This window comes from Felis catus, chromosome B1, assembly GCF_018350175.1.
Source record: "Felis catus isolate Fca126 chromosome B1, F.catus_Fca126_mat1.0, whole genome shotgun sequence".
Classification (NCBI taxonomy): Eukaryota; Metazoa; Chordata; class Mammalia; order Carnivora; family Felidae; genus Felis; species Felis catus.
Window position 1 is genome coordinate 14,788,989 of NC_058371.1, and position 14,325 is coordinate 14,803,313.

Sequence of the window (14,325 nt, forward strand, 5' to 3'; positions counted from 1 at the left end):
ATACACACACCCACTCACGCTGGTACATACACATTCTTTGGATGTTTTGTATTTGTTTTAATGGGATGTCTCGGGTTGCAAATTCTGATAAGCAGAATTGTTTAAGTTGGCACTCGCATAATGGTCATCTCTACAGAATGACTACATCCCTGCTTTGATCCTGGAAAATCTAGCATAAAATTGCTACAGCGGTATAAATCAGTGCTGGATTGGGGCACCTGGGTGGCCGAGCCAGTTAAGCATCCGACTTCAGCTCAGGTTGTGATCTCATGGTCCGTGGGTTCATGCCCCATGACGGGCTCTGTGCTGACAGCTTGGAGACCGGAGCCTGCTTCGGATACTGTGTCTGCCTCTCTCTCTGCCCCTCCCTGGCTCATGCTCTACCTCTCTGTCTCTCAAAAATAAACTTAAAAAATCAGTGCTGGATTATGTAGCAATTATTAGCAAGTTGTGCTTGCAATACTTGTATTCAGGCTCTTAGGCCAGTGGTAACAGCAGCCAGTATTATTTTTCTTATCTTACAACTGAGAAAACATAAAACTGCAATACATTTTTCTGAATTTAATAATTTTATAAATTGAAATTCCAATATGTTGGGGTTACATGGCATGGCATATAACCAAACCTTAGATTTTTGATTACATATTTTGAATAAGTAATAGGTGTTGAGTTAATTCCTTATACTGTGAAAGCCCAACTTTCCCAGTGATATTGGTGAGATAAAGGATACCATTTTCTAAATAAAATTAAAATTACACATTAAAAGATACTTAAATTAAATTAAATTGGCAAGTTCCACATAAGTTCAGTGGAAGAGACCAGTCTTGCCCCTTGAATAATTTCAAAGAGCATAAGTGATGGATGTTATACGTGATCTCAACAGTGGGCGATGATTTTCAGAACACTTTTCCTCTTCCTACTTACACCTGGAGTTTTAAAAAATCATTCATTTAGGTCACATCTTGAGAATTAGATCCCTAAGAGGCCATTACATAATTGTTCTCTTTTGCAAAAATTCCTTTTAAGGGCTGAGGTCTTTATATAAGAAAGAGTTTTCAAAAAGAGAGAGTGTGTATTTTTTTTTTTTTTCAAAATAAGAAGCAAAGAGTACAAAGAGCATTTGGGGATTGAATCTGTTTAAAAGAAGAAAAATTCAGGCAGCTAATGTTGTTCCTTAGATTCATGAGGGTGCTTTCTGCTGAAACTTTCCAGGACTGGGGTGTTTCTGGGGACCGGAGCAGGGAGAATGCTGAGCACCCCGGAGCTGGCACTGTATCCGGGCGTCTCCCTTTTCCACCTTATCTAGTGCTGCCTCATGTGGGCTGTTGGATTCTGGCCCCAGCCATGTTAATTAAAGCCACAATACAAATGAAGACGTTCCAACTTCCCTAACATGCCAAGGTAGGAAATTTGGGGTCGTAACTGAAAAGTCACGGAACTGGTGGACTCACTAGTCCCCTCAACTGGAGAGAGAGCTCGCTAGATTCAACCAAAGGGACGGATACCACAGGAGAAGGAACAGCTGGAAAGAGAGGAAGGTTTTTGTGCTTGCATGGCTAAATGATTTAATTAGAATCTCTCATTAAAATTAACCACATCGCCCAGACTTTATTTAGCAGGCAAGAATATTTGCAAATCGCAATGGTACACAAGGCTGGGGCAGAAAATGACCCATGATGTTCCCACTTGGGATTAGTGTAAAAAACAGAGATGAACTTCACAAGGGCTGAATCTCTTAGACGTGAATCACAAAGTAACCCATTCCTTTTCATTCGTTCCTAAAGACGGAATATATTTGAAGTCGGTACTACCATTTTCCATTTTCTTTTCACCCAGTAGCAGACACTTTCTGTGCTATCTCATTAAAGTCTTAGTGTCATATCTGTGGGTCCAGGTAACCAAGTTACCAGGTTTCAGTCAACCAAATAAGGAAAGTGTTAGAGCCACTACCTGCCACTTGGCTAACACATTGAATCAAGAACACATTGAATCTCTGTTTCAATTTATATTATGTTAACATACATTATTATATATTTCCATAAACAAGTTCAAAAACCCAATTCAACATTGTATTCCTTCCACTATGATCCAACATGTTTACCGGGTTCACAAGCATGCCCTCAAAGTTCCTATTGATATAAAGTGGTAAAATCTTGCAGTTCTTCTGGTGTGTATGGCATAGGTCCTATGTTGTACCTGTTGGGGCCTGCTGGAATTTGAATCTGGTCTAGAATGAATAAGTTCACCCTGAGGAAGGTCACCAGTCTCTTGGTATGGCCTCAGAAGAGACCGCGTCAGGATCTTCAAGCACAGGGATGAAAACTTCCTCAGACATAGGAGAAAGAATTTCTTCTACTGGCAAAGAAGATTCGGCAGAACTTGGGGACTCAAGGTCCCTAGCTGTGTTGATTTCCTATATCTCCCCTTCCCAGTTTTTAGGCTCCTCCTCCTTTCTAATTATTGCCTTAACTTTAGCAAAAGAGATCCTGTAAAGTTGGAAATTCAATTGGATTGGACTTTAGGTTTGGTCTTCAGAAACCTTGGCCCCATAGCTACAGAAAAAAGGTTTGACTTTGGGGAAAAAAAGCATAGATTTCTTGTCCCTTAGTCAGAACTTGAGTTAGGAATTTAAAGCCCTGAGCGTGTCATTTCCCCCCCCCAAGTTCTCCCGAATGCAACTAAACAACCCCATTATATATACGAAGTTTTTTATGGAACAAACTACTTCATCACCCAAAGCTTTGTTTGCTAGAGACATTTGATTGCCAGTAACCATTAAAGTAACTTTTGCTGTGCATCTCACAGACCACCATTACCAATTATTACTAATGATCCTGGTCATTAGTGCCTTTCAGTTGAATAAGGTCAGAGAACCAATTTCAGATAGTCTAGAACTGGTGCAGAGAACATCCTCTGACACCAGTTGCCAAGTCCAGGCTCAGTCAGGAAAGCCAGATCGCTCTAAGTGATGCAGAATAATGGGATTATTTTAGGAATCAGAGCTTACACAGTTGTGGAAGCTGCTTGGGGACTCTGTGCAAGGCTGTCGCCCCTCTGGTGATGGTCCCGAAGTCCTTATAGGTTACCTAGACCGGCTCGTGGGGAAGGAAAGCTAGATGTGAAGCGGGGCCAGCAAGAGCAGATCGTGACCCATGAGAAGAGACCAGAACCCGTCTATCAGTCACTGCCTGTAACCCTGATAACACAGGGAACCTGTAGGAGGAGCTGGTGGTCTTCACCATGGAGCTGTGCGCATGCCTGGCCCAGGACTCAGAGAAGCCGAAGAGAGAGACGTGGTGGGAAGGAGAGGAGCACCAGCCTGGGCGAGCCAGCAGATCCGTGACCACGCGTGCCAGCCAGCACACTGCCGGGGCCCTGCACTGACCTTCAGAGCATAAAAATATGGCAGAGGCTTCACTTCTGACTTCCAAGTAATCGTGCAAATTTCTCTTGTGACCAGCCCTAAGCCAAGAATATGCAGGGAAGAGAATGCTGGAAATGTAATTTCAGTTTAGCTAAGTTGATACAGGACAGTCACCGTAGCAGCAAACAATCAATATTTCCCATTGTTATGCAGTTTACATTCTAGTGTGAAAATAGACTAAGAAATAAATACACGCATATACCTATATCTATATCTATACCTATATCTGTATCTATATACACATCCCTATGGGTGTGTTTGTACGTGTGTATTCCTTATTACAACCTTCTGATAAGAGTGCTTGTATATTCTCTATTTTACAGATGAGGAAACTAAGGCAGAAATAGCTTAAGTATTTTGCCCTACAGCTCCAAGCATTTGTCCTATAGCTCATAGGTACCGGGGCAGTTCGCAGTCAAAACCCATGGCAGTGATTGTTCCTCTGTTCTGTTTATTCTGCATGAAGCCTTCCCCAGGCACTCAAACTGCACAGTGCTTTCAGGTGATATCACAGATTGTGGCCGTTTATTGCATTCATACTGTTTTGTCCTGTAATTTATTGTTGCATTTATTGATAATCCTCTCCAGCTGGACACAAATCTGAGCGATAATATGACTTTTATTTTTGCATGCCGGCTCAGCTGCTAATAGCGTGCATTTAGCGGGCACTGTTGCTCTTTGTTGCGCTTGCTTAATGCCGTTGATGGAGCAAGGTGTGTGTACCTGCGGCCTGAGCAACACTGAATCCGAAAGAAATCTTTCCTCAATTGCTTTTGTCAGTTCTTTGAAATGTGCCGAAGAAAAGAGAAAACAGTCAGGGCTCCGTCAAGGGTCCCCCTGTGTGCTGGTCTTGTGATAATCACATAATCCAGACAAGTCGGGGCAAGAGAAGAGCCGGGGAAGAATGAGGGGTCAGCGCAGAAGCTGGTCAGGTGGTGCTCTGTGCTTCCATCTTCCACGAAGAAGGATCATTCCACAGGATTATTAAATGAATTCCTGTAGTTCACTCAGCCGATGGAAGGTCTCAGAGACTTGAACCTTCAGGACCGGGCCCTGCAGTGTTGTATGTCCCCGGATGAAAAGGACCTTTGTTGACTCTCGCTTAGATTGATTTAACATTCGGCCCACAGAAAACGGAAGGTGGTGTATGACATTGAGGGGAAAGGGGCCCCCACCCAGCTCCCATCACTTTGGGCATCAGCTGTTATTGGCCTCCCATGAAAACACTGGAAGGGAATTTGTTTTGTGGTCAGGTTTCCTTTTTAACTTCATTACAGTTATATCTGCAGTATTTCCTCAAATATGTGAGGGGAAGGGAGCGGTGACTTCCTAAAGGAAAGTATTTATATTTTTAGACTGAAATATGCTTTTATAAAGCTTTTCTCAAAAAAAAATACATTAAAAAAAGAGAGCTCTGAATAACAAGAAAATACCTCTGAAACCATAGTTAAGGCAGTGTGGCCTGTGAAATATAGTTTCATGTAACAGGGAAAAGATGAGCAATTTTGGTTTATTTCAAAGGTCGAACAGAAAGAAAGTGCTTCTGGATTGTGGAATATCTGCCTTGACCCCACTGTATTTTGCGTTGTCTTGCTTTAGGCTCACAGGCCGGCAGAGTCAGGAGAGCCATTCTCTTTGGGGTGATAGGGTCCAGCTCGCACTGTGAATGATGGAGGGGTGTGAGTGGGGAAGTGGGGGAAGCCTGGGAGAGACGCTGTCTTGCGAGGACACAACCCATGCTGTGTTATAAACTCCCGTGGACTGTTGCTCAGGAGGGTCCTAGAGGGCATCCAGTCCAGTGTTTTGCATGTTGTTAACCACGTCTGCCAGGGGGAGGAGGGGAGCCCAGGAGTCCACATGCTTAGTGTGCAGCTCAGAGGAGCTAGTCCAGCACCTACTGGTGCAGTGGCCTCATTTCACAAATGAGCAGGCTGTGGTCTAGAGAGGTAATGGGACTCAGAACAGCAGCCAGTTTAAGACAGAACCCACTTGAGACATGTGGCTTAAAGAGGGACACTGTGTCGTGCAAGCATGGGTATAGACGGGCAGACAGAGCCTCCACGATATGCTTTATGGGGCTCTGGGAAGACAGTCTCCCTGGCCCTCCAATCGTCTCTTACTTGCTCGTGCTGAAATCCTTTAAAGAAGACACAAAATCTTGGGGCACCTGGGTGGCTCAGTCGGTTAAGCATCCGACTCTTGATTTCAGCTCAGGTCATGGTCTCATGGTTCTTGAGTTTGAGCCCCACATCAGTCTCTGTGTTGACAGCATGGAGCCTGCTTGGGTTTCTCTGTCTCCCTCTCTGCCTCTCTCTCTCAAAAATAAATAAATAAGCATTTTTTAAAGACCCAAAATCTTTATGTCACAGTTAGAGTAACATATGAATGCTCTTTTAAAAAGTAACCAGAGTGTGCCCTGAATAGAGGGAAAGTCACAGGTCACAGATGGAAGACGGTTGGAAGGTAGGAATTTTATTTCCTAAAATTTTTGTTATGAAAGTTTCGAACATTATAAAAATTAAAAGAATAGTATAGTGATCACCCAGATACCTATCATTTATATTAAAAAATTTTAAACATATCCCCCCATATTTGTATATTTGTATCACCTATCCATGCATATACATCTGTGTGTGTGTGTGTGTGTGTGTGTGTGTGTGTGTGTGTGTGTGCGTGTGCTCCAGGATGAGCATTTGTCTAAGAATATGGAGTGCAAGATAGAGGAAAATACCAAGATCCACCGCATAGACATTTAGAATTTACTCAGGGTCATGGAGTCAGAGGAAGGAACTAGACCCAAGATTTCTGGGATCTCAGACTCTGCTCTTTCCTCTGTGCAAAACATCCTATTATTAATCATGATGATTCATACCCAGCACTTTGATCACATGTTAGAGCCTTCAAGTTGCTTTCGCATAATGCATATTATGTTCACTGCCACTCGACCTAGTGTTAGGGAAAGAGGAGAATGTCAGGGGAAGGGGGATGACACAGGGTGTGGGATGTCCTGAAAGCCCAGGTCTTTCCAAGGAGTTAAAGCTCAAAAGATGAGGTGCTGTGTTTTCTCTTGTTGGTTCTTTTGAAGTTTCAAGCGGGAAAAGTTGGAAAAACTAACTGGGAGCTGTCAATATGTAAGGAAGAGGCCGCGCATTTCGTGGGGAGACAAATGGGGTGGTGACGCTGGGATCTTGGGGACACACACCTGCTTACACTGTGTGTCGGCACCTGTCTCTCCTCTAGCCTTCTCACCTGAGACTGCTTCTTTCTGGGATTCCCTTCTTCCCATCTTTTCAGCTGGGTTGGGTGCCCCTCCCCCCCACCCCCAGCCTCTGCCCGCCACCCCCACCCAGTGCTTAGTCCTATGCTTGCATTTTCACTCTGGGCTGTGATTTCCTGTTTATTTATTTGTTTCCCCCGCTGACCCACAGACGTCACAATGGCTGAAATTGTGTCCTCATCGCTTTTATCGAGCTCCATCCCTGCCACCGGCAAACACACAGTAACATTTGTTGAACAAATGACCAGAGACCATAAACGTGTGAAGGTTTGAACTTAAACTCAGTGTAGAGGGTTTAACTGCACGTGGAATAACATGGAGCGGGGTTTGTTTTCATTTCATTTTATGCTTTGTTTTTCGAGAGTGAGAGGCCAGTGAAAGAGTTCAACAAGTATCTGAGGAAGAGAGGAAACAGAGTTCAATGCAGTCAGGACAGAGGCTTAAGCAGGTTGGCAGGTACCCCACAGGAATATTTGAGGCGCTAATGACTCATTCTTGGGGACGGAAAAAAGTGAAACGAAGAGTTTATTGAGTCCTGTGCTGTAGTCAGCAGGGTTGGAGGGTGCAAACCGCAGGTGGAGGAAAACACTAGGGGCAAGAGAGGGACATGGGTGTGGCCGCAGCACTGCCCCCCGGAGCAGCCACTGCATTGCTGGGTTTTCGCAAAGGGCAAAGGTGACTAGTTCAAAATAAGCTCAAATGCACCCTCAGCAGGTCTTTTCTAGTCTCCAAAGGAAGAGGCTTAAGTTCCCAGAAAAAATTTTAAATGTATATTTTCATTTAAAATACGCATAACATAGGGGTGCCTGGGTGGCTCAGTCGGTTAAGCGTCTGACTTCAGCTCAGGTCATGATCTCATGGCTCGTGAGTTCAATCCCTGTGTTGGGCTCTGTGCTGACAGCTCAGAGCCTGGAGCCTACTTTGGATTCTTCTCCCTCTCCTTCTGCCCCTCCACCGCTCGCCCTCTGTCTCTTTCTCAAAGATAAATCAACGTTAAAAAATTTAACATATACATAATATAAAATGTGTCATTTTAACTATTTGAAAACGTTTTAAAAATTGTGGTAAAATAGGGTTGCCGGGGTGGCTCAGTCAGTTGAGTGTCCAACTTCGGCTCAGGTCATGATCTCGTGGTTTGTGGGTTCAAGCCCCGCATTGGGCTCTGTGCTGACAGCTCGGAGCCTGGAGCCTGCTTCGGATTCTGTGTCTCCCTCTCTCTCTGCCCCTCCCCTGCTCATGCTCTGTCTCTCTCTCCTTCCAAAATAAATAAACATTAAAAAATTTTTTTTTAATTGTGGCAAAAGACATAACATAAATTTACAATGTTAATCATCGGAAAGCATATAATTCAGTGGCATTAAGTACTTTCACATTGTCGTGCAGCCAACAGTGCCATTTATCTCCAGAACTTGTGTCATCTTCCCAAACTCCATACCCACAACAATAACTTCCCACTCACCCCTCTCCCTAGTCCCTGGCAACCACCATTCTACTAAATCTACCATAACTATAATTACTATCACTGCTGTATCTATGAATTCAACTCCTCTGGGTGCACGTATAAGTAGAATCATACAGTATTTGTCCTGTTGTGATTGCCTTATTTCACTTAACCAATAATGTCTTCAAGCCGCATCTATGTTGTAGCATATGTCAGAATTTCCTTCCTTTTTAAGGCCAAATAATGGAATAATATTCCATTGTATGTATGGACCACATTCTGTTTATCCATTTATCTGTCGATGGATACTTGGGTTGCTTTTTGGCTTTGGTGAATAAGGCTTCTGTGAAAACGGGTGCACAAATGTCTCTTCGAGAACCTGCTTTCAGTTCTTTTGGATATATATACCCAGGAGTGAAATTGATGGATTATATGGTAATTCTATTTTTGATTTATTGAGGAACCACCATGCTTTTATAGTGGTTGCACCATTTTACATCCCACTAGCAGAGTACAAGGGCTCCAATTTTTTTTCACATCCTCACCAACCCTTCTGTTTTGTTGTTGTTTATGTTTGTTTTGTTTTTGATAATAGCCATCCGAATGGGTGTGAAGTTGTATCTCACTGTGGTTTCGATTTGTATTGCCCTGATGATTAATGATGCTGAGCATCTTTTCATGTGCCTGTTGGCCATATGGATGTCTTCTTTGGAGAAATGTCTATTCAAGTCTCCTCATTTATAAATCAGGTTTTTTTAATTGTTGTTGTTTAATTGTAGGAGTTCTTTGTGTTCTGGACATTAAATTTCCAGGAGGTTTAACCAATGTCCTCTTAGTATTGGCCACGGGTTGTTCCTGATCAGACATATTCATTTCCCCTTTTTGCCTATTGATAAGTCTAGGTTCATCAGAGTGACAAATTAGGTCCTCCATGCACACTCTGGTTACACCAGCTCCCCATAGATTCACCCCACCATCTGGACCTCCTTTTCCCAGCACATCCAGCCTGCAATGTTCAACTCACTTTTCAAGATCCATCTCAAAGGCAAGTTTTCCCAATTTCCATTTAAAATTAATAATTTCTTTTTTAATTTCTAGGGTACTTGGTCTTCAAACTTTTTGGTCAAACACCCCCTTAAAAAGATTTTGGAAAACTGCTTGGCCCTTATAATATGATCAAGTTGAGGGGTGCCTGGGTGGCTCAGTTGGTTAAGCACCCAGCTCTTGATTTTGGCTCAGGTCATAATCTCATAGTCGTGCGATGGAGCCCCACATTGGGCTCTGAGCTATCAGCGCAGACAGCTCAGAGCCAGCTTGGGATTCTTTCTCTTCCCCTCTCGATGCCCCTCCCCTGCTTGCACTCACTCTCTTTCAAAATAAATAAGCTGAAAAAAAAGATAAAGCTGATGATACTCCCAAGTTTTTTCATTGTAAGTTTAAATAGATTTAAGCGAGATTTAATTTCCAGAGTATTATAAAACTGATAGTTTAAAATACAATTATTGTGTTTCTCTTTTAAACGTATCCGGCAGTGGTACAGTATTCCCTCTGAAGGCTCTTGCTGTGCGACTGGGTCCTGGAGCATCCCGTGTGTGTGCAAACCGTTTGCCCCTTTCGACATGGAGATTTCATCTCCACCTTTACCCATTAAAAAACATACAAGAAGAGCTTTTTTCCTAGTAAGAATGGAATGAAAGTGATAGAAGGCAGCGGGAGTGTAGACGTTGGTCAGTTCCAGAAGGATGAGCCCCACATCTGCTTCTCCCATCATGGTTAGCAAAACCAGACAGGTTGTGTGTCAGAGGGCAGAGAGAGTGTGTGTTCCCTGCCCTCCTTGTGCCCCAGGAAGCCACCGGATCCTGGAGAAGAGGTGACCATGGGATGAGTTAGACATCCTGCACCTCCACATGTCACAGAAACATCTGGATGATTCTCGGGGCCCCACAAGGAGCCCAGGATTCAGGGAGAGAACCCTAAAACTCAAAGGAGCAAGTGTATTGAAAGGGAACTATCTCTGTGATCACTTGTATAGACCAAATACTAAGGGCCAGGCAACGCATGTCTAAGCAGATGCCGGTGTGGACAGATGACAGCAAGGGACTGGTTCACTCTTCTCCACTTCTGGACACCTTGGCATGACATATGACCCCAACTCCCCCCCACCCCAAAATGTAGAGGCAACCTCGGGTAAAGAATGAGATTTTGTTTCTACCACTCTGATGTGATGGTGTAATGGTGGCCTGAAAGATAAAATACTATGAGTTGAAGAAAAATAGAGCTGTATTTCTTACAGATCTGGGGGTGCAAGAAAAAATATACTGAGATATAGACTAGCTACAAATGTATAGAACATATTATTCTTGCTTCTCTCGTTAGACATATGCTCTGAGAATGGAGGTTGTATCTGCTTTACATTAAGTGTTTGCACACTTGTGCTTGTGGAACATGTGTGTGTGTGTGTGTGTGTGTGTGTGTGTGTGTGTGTGTGTGTGTGATGGTTAGGGTGGCTGTGATGTATGAAGAAGAACCATCCTGATTCCAGACAACTCAACCAATATTTCCACCATTCAATTTGATTGATTTATGCCTTTTTTTTAATCTTATTTTGGAATCACAAAGTCTCTCATGAGTGTTGGGAAGTAAGCATTTTCACTGAGGAAGAAAATGAACATTAGAGAGCAAACGAGTAAGAAAAAGCAGAAATTGGAGAAGGTAGAAAAGTACTAATGAGAATGAAGGAAATTGTGAGAATTTCTACCCGTTGGGGAACCAGAAGAAAGCTAGAGGTCGGGTCAAGTTCACTGGGCCATCAGACAGCAGTCCAGGGGGGCCTCCAACTAGGCACAGGATGGCAGTCTAAGGTTCTCAGATTTAAATCCATTTCATAAATGGGCTTTCAAATCCAATTAAACAGGGCCAGAATTATAATAGCTTCAAGTTAAGCTGTTAGCTGAAATCTGAGGCCTGGAAGTTGACTCATTCCTGTGCTTTTGATCAGAGCACGAATAGATGGTTAGACACAGCAAAAGCAATAGTAAAGCAATTTTATATCTTTAGAATGTTGCCGTTTACAACACGCCAACCTGTGCTGTTCATTCTCTCGGGTGAGGAGTTTTGGAAGGGCGCTGTGCAAAATTCATGTCCCGGACTTGAAATAATGGCTTAGATGAATAAGGTGCCTTGTGTTGTATAGGTGCGTGGGTAATGTAAGCACCATGAGAACGCACATCATGGGCTTGATCTTAAAAGGTCACTGGGGAAAAGAGGCTGGTTAAGAGTTTCCTTCACTGGGAGAGGCGAGGTACTTGAAAAGATACATATTCGAATGGGAAGCACGTTACAAAAAAGAGGAACCCTTGTGTGCATGTGCATTTAGTCACCGAGGCAACACCTACTCATTTTTAAATATATAAACAATTACACAGCAGGGTAAAATAAAATGTTAAACCGTTTATTAATTCCTCCTAATTGCACTCACCAATGGTAGCTCCTTTTTTATCACTTGGATTGTGGCAGGAAACAGATGGCACTCTCAAAACCGGTCATTGAAGACAGTCTTATGAGGGGAATATTAACAAAGGAGCGGGGAGGGTTAAGGGACTCTAACAAGGGGAGTGGGGCGTCCTGGGGCTAGCTGCCACAGGGACTCTGCTACTCTCTCCGAGGCCTGAGGAGCAACATAAGGGATCGGATGCTGGCCCAGCCAGACCGGCCATCGTAGACAAGGGCCCTGGAGAAGCACTCGGGTAGAGGACCACACTATGCTACTGTCACCCCAGCTGTCTGCCCAGGAAGAGCTGGGGCGAAAAATACCCCATTGTCTCCCTCCCATGTCTTTACCAATTTCTGTTCCTAGGCCAGACACCTGGAAGTAAGAGGGAAGAGAGCCTGGCGGTGGAGCATATGGCGGTCCATGTCTCGGCGGAGAGCAGGAGAGAGGGAGGTGGAGAAGGAGTCTGGAGGGGAAATGGAGAAAACCAGCAGGTAGCTTGCCCACGGCCCCGGTGAGTGGTGAGTCCCCATCCCTAAAAGTCTCTCCACAGCCCACGCTAGTGCAGATTTCCCCAGGCTTCCCCTTAGGGCAGAGGCAGCCTCCGTGGAGGATGACCCCTTAGAGAGGAGGGCTGGCAGGGGAGGGGCAGAGCCTGGGGACCTGAGCCTCCCACACGGTTAGGGTCTCCAGCCTCGAAAGGGCAGATCTGAGCAACAGACATGGCCTGCGGCGATGTTTTAATATTTAGAGCCTGACTCATCAAATCCAGGTGGTAATCACTTAGATCCTTGGGCCACCAAGCAAGGATCTATGAAAGAGCACTTTGCTCTTAATTAAGGCATGACAAAACACTGAAGCATTTTCCCTTTCCGCGAATACAATGCTTGGGCTGGTCTGACCACATTCACCAGCACAGCATTGCTTTTGTTCAGATGCCATGCCTTCTCCAGCTCGCACTCTGTTGTTCTTTTAGATATTGGGCAATTCTGCATAGATGCTGAATTATATCGAAATGATGACTGAGTACGCTATTTTTATTTTCGACATGTTGTTTCTTTAATTTACCCGTGGCGTTGATTAGGACAGACTTAAAGGGGATAATGATGCATAAAATGGACCATAAATTGAGTGCTAGGAGTTAGGAGCTGTGGCTTAGAGGAAAATTTATCTGTGAGTTTCATTGAATTGTGAATTGAAGACTAGGCTAGGAGAGGATTCAGTGATAGGAAACTTCTGGAGGAAATGGAGAACTCAAGGGTAACATGTTCTCAGCTTGGAGTGTGTACTTTCTCGAGACCGTGTGGTGACTAGCAGAACTGTGGAGTGAAAGAGAACCCTAAGTACTTTAAAGCGGTAGGGTCTAATGTAGCCTCCATTAGCGTGACTAGAACTTTCTAAATCCCTGTGCATTTTCCCCACTCTCTTTATGGTCCTCAAGCTAGTCACCCACTTTGTGGGGCTTGATTCCTAGTGTGAACACAGCCCTGTGTGCCTGGTCTCACTCGTGACCATGACAGGCTGTCCCTCACATAAATGGAGACCCACTTACTGCACGTTTACATAGTCTACAGTTTTGTGTCAAGCTAACAAACTATTCAAATATGCTCTGAGAAATTGGGGTACCTGGGTGGCTCAGTCATTTGAGCATCCAAGTCTTGATTTCGACTCAGGTCATGATCCGTGGGTTGTGGGCTCGAGCCTTGTGTCAGGCTCCATGATGACAGAGTAGAGCCTGCTTAAGAGTCTCTCTCTGCCCCTCTCCCCTGCCTGTGCACATTCTCTCTCTTTCTCTAAAATAAAATTTAAAAACTATGTTCTGAGAACGTACTTCATTTGCCTAATTGATCATTTTTACTTTATTTTTAATTTTAACTGCTTTATTGAGATATAATTTACATAGCATGACATTCACCTCTATCAAGAGTTTTAGCATACTTAGGGATGTACATTTACTACCACAATCTGAATTGAGAACATTTCCATCACCCCTAAAGAGAAACCTACTGCCCATTAGCAATCACTCCCCATTTCTACCCCAGCCCTAGGGAACCACTAATCTACTTTTTTTCTCTACAAAGTTATCTTTTTTGGAGATTTCATGCAAATAAAAACATACAGCCTGTGGTATTTTGTGTCTGGCTTGCTTCACTGAGAATTGTGGTTTTGAGGTTCTCCCACTTTTTAGCATGTATTAGTACATCATTCCTTTTTATTGCCAAATCCATTCCATTGTATGGCTATATGACATTTTGTTTTCCGTTTAGCTGTTCTTGGACACTTGGGTTGTTTCCACTCTTTGGCTATTATGAATAATGCTGGTATGACCGTTGTGTACAAGTGTTTGTGTAGATATATGTTTTCATTTCATTTCTTTCGGGTAGATAGTGAGAAGTGGAATTGCTAGTCACACGTAAGTCTGTATTTCATCTTTTGAAACACTGCTAAACTGTTTTCCAAAGTGGCTACACCATTCCATTCGACATTCCCCCCAGCACTATGTCAGGGCTCTAATTCATCCACATCCTGGACAACACTTGTTCCTCCCTGTCTTTTTCATCATAACCACCAAGTAGGTAAGAGATGGTATCTCACTGTGGTTTTGTCATGTTGACAGTGTGCATTTTCCTAATGACAAATCACGTTGAGCATCTTTACTTTCTTAATAAATTGTTTTAATGTTTATTTATTTT

At 43.6% G+C, this 14,325-nt stretch overlaps 1 long non-coding RNA gene across 1 annotated transcript in view; it reads left to right on the forward strand.

The window, feature by feature from the left end:
- Positions 1–14,325, forward strand: part of LOC123384755 — a 30,722-nt gene extending 16,397 nt beyond the window's left edge. The window contains exon 3 of the long non-coding RNA XR_006596261.1: positions 11,999–14,325. This is a non-coding gene — a long non-coding RNA (uncharacterized LOC123384755). The remainder of the gene's footprint in view (positions 1–11,998) is intronic.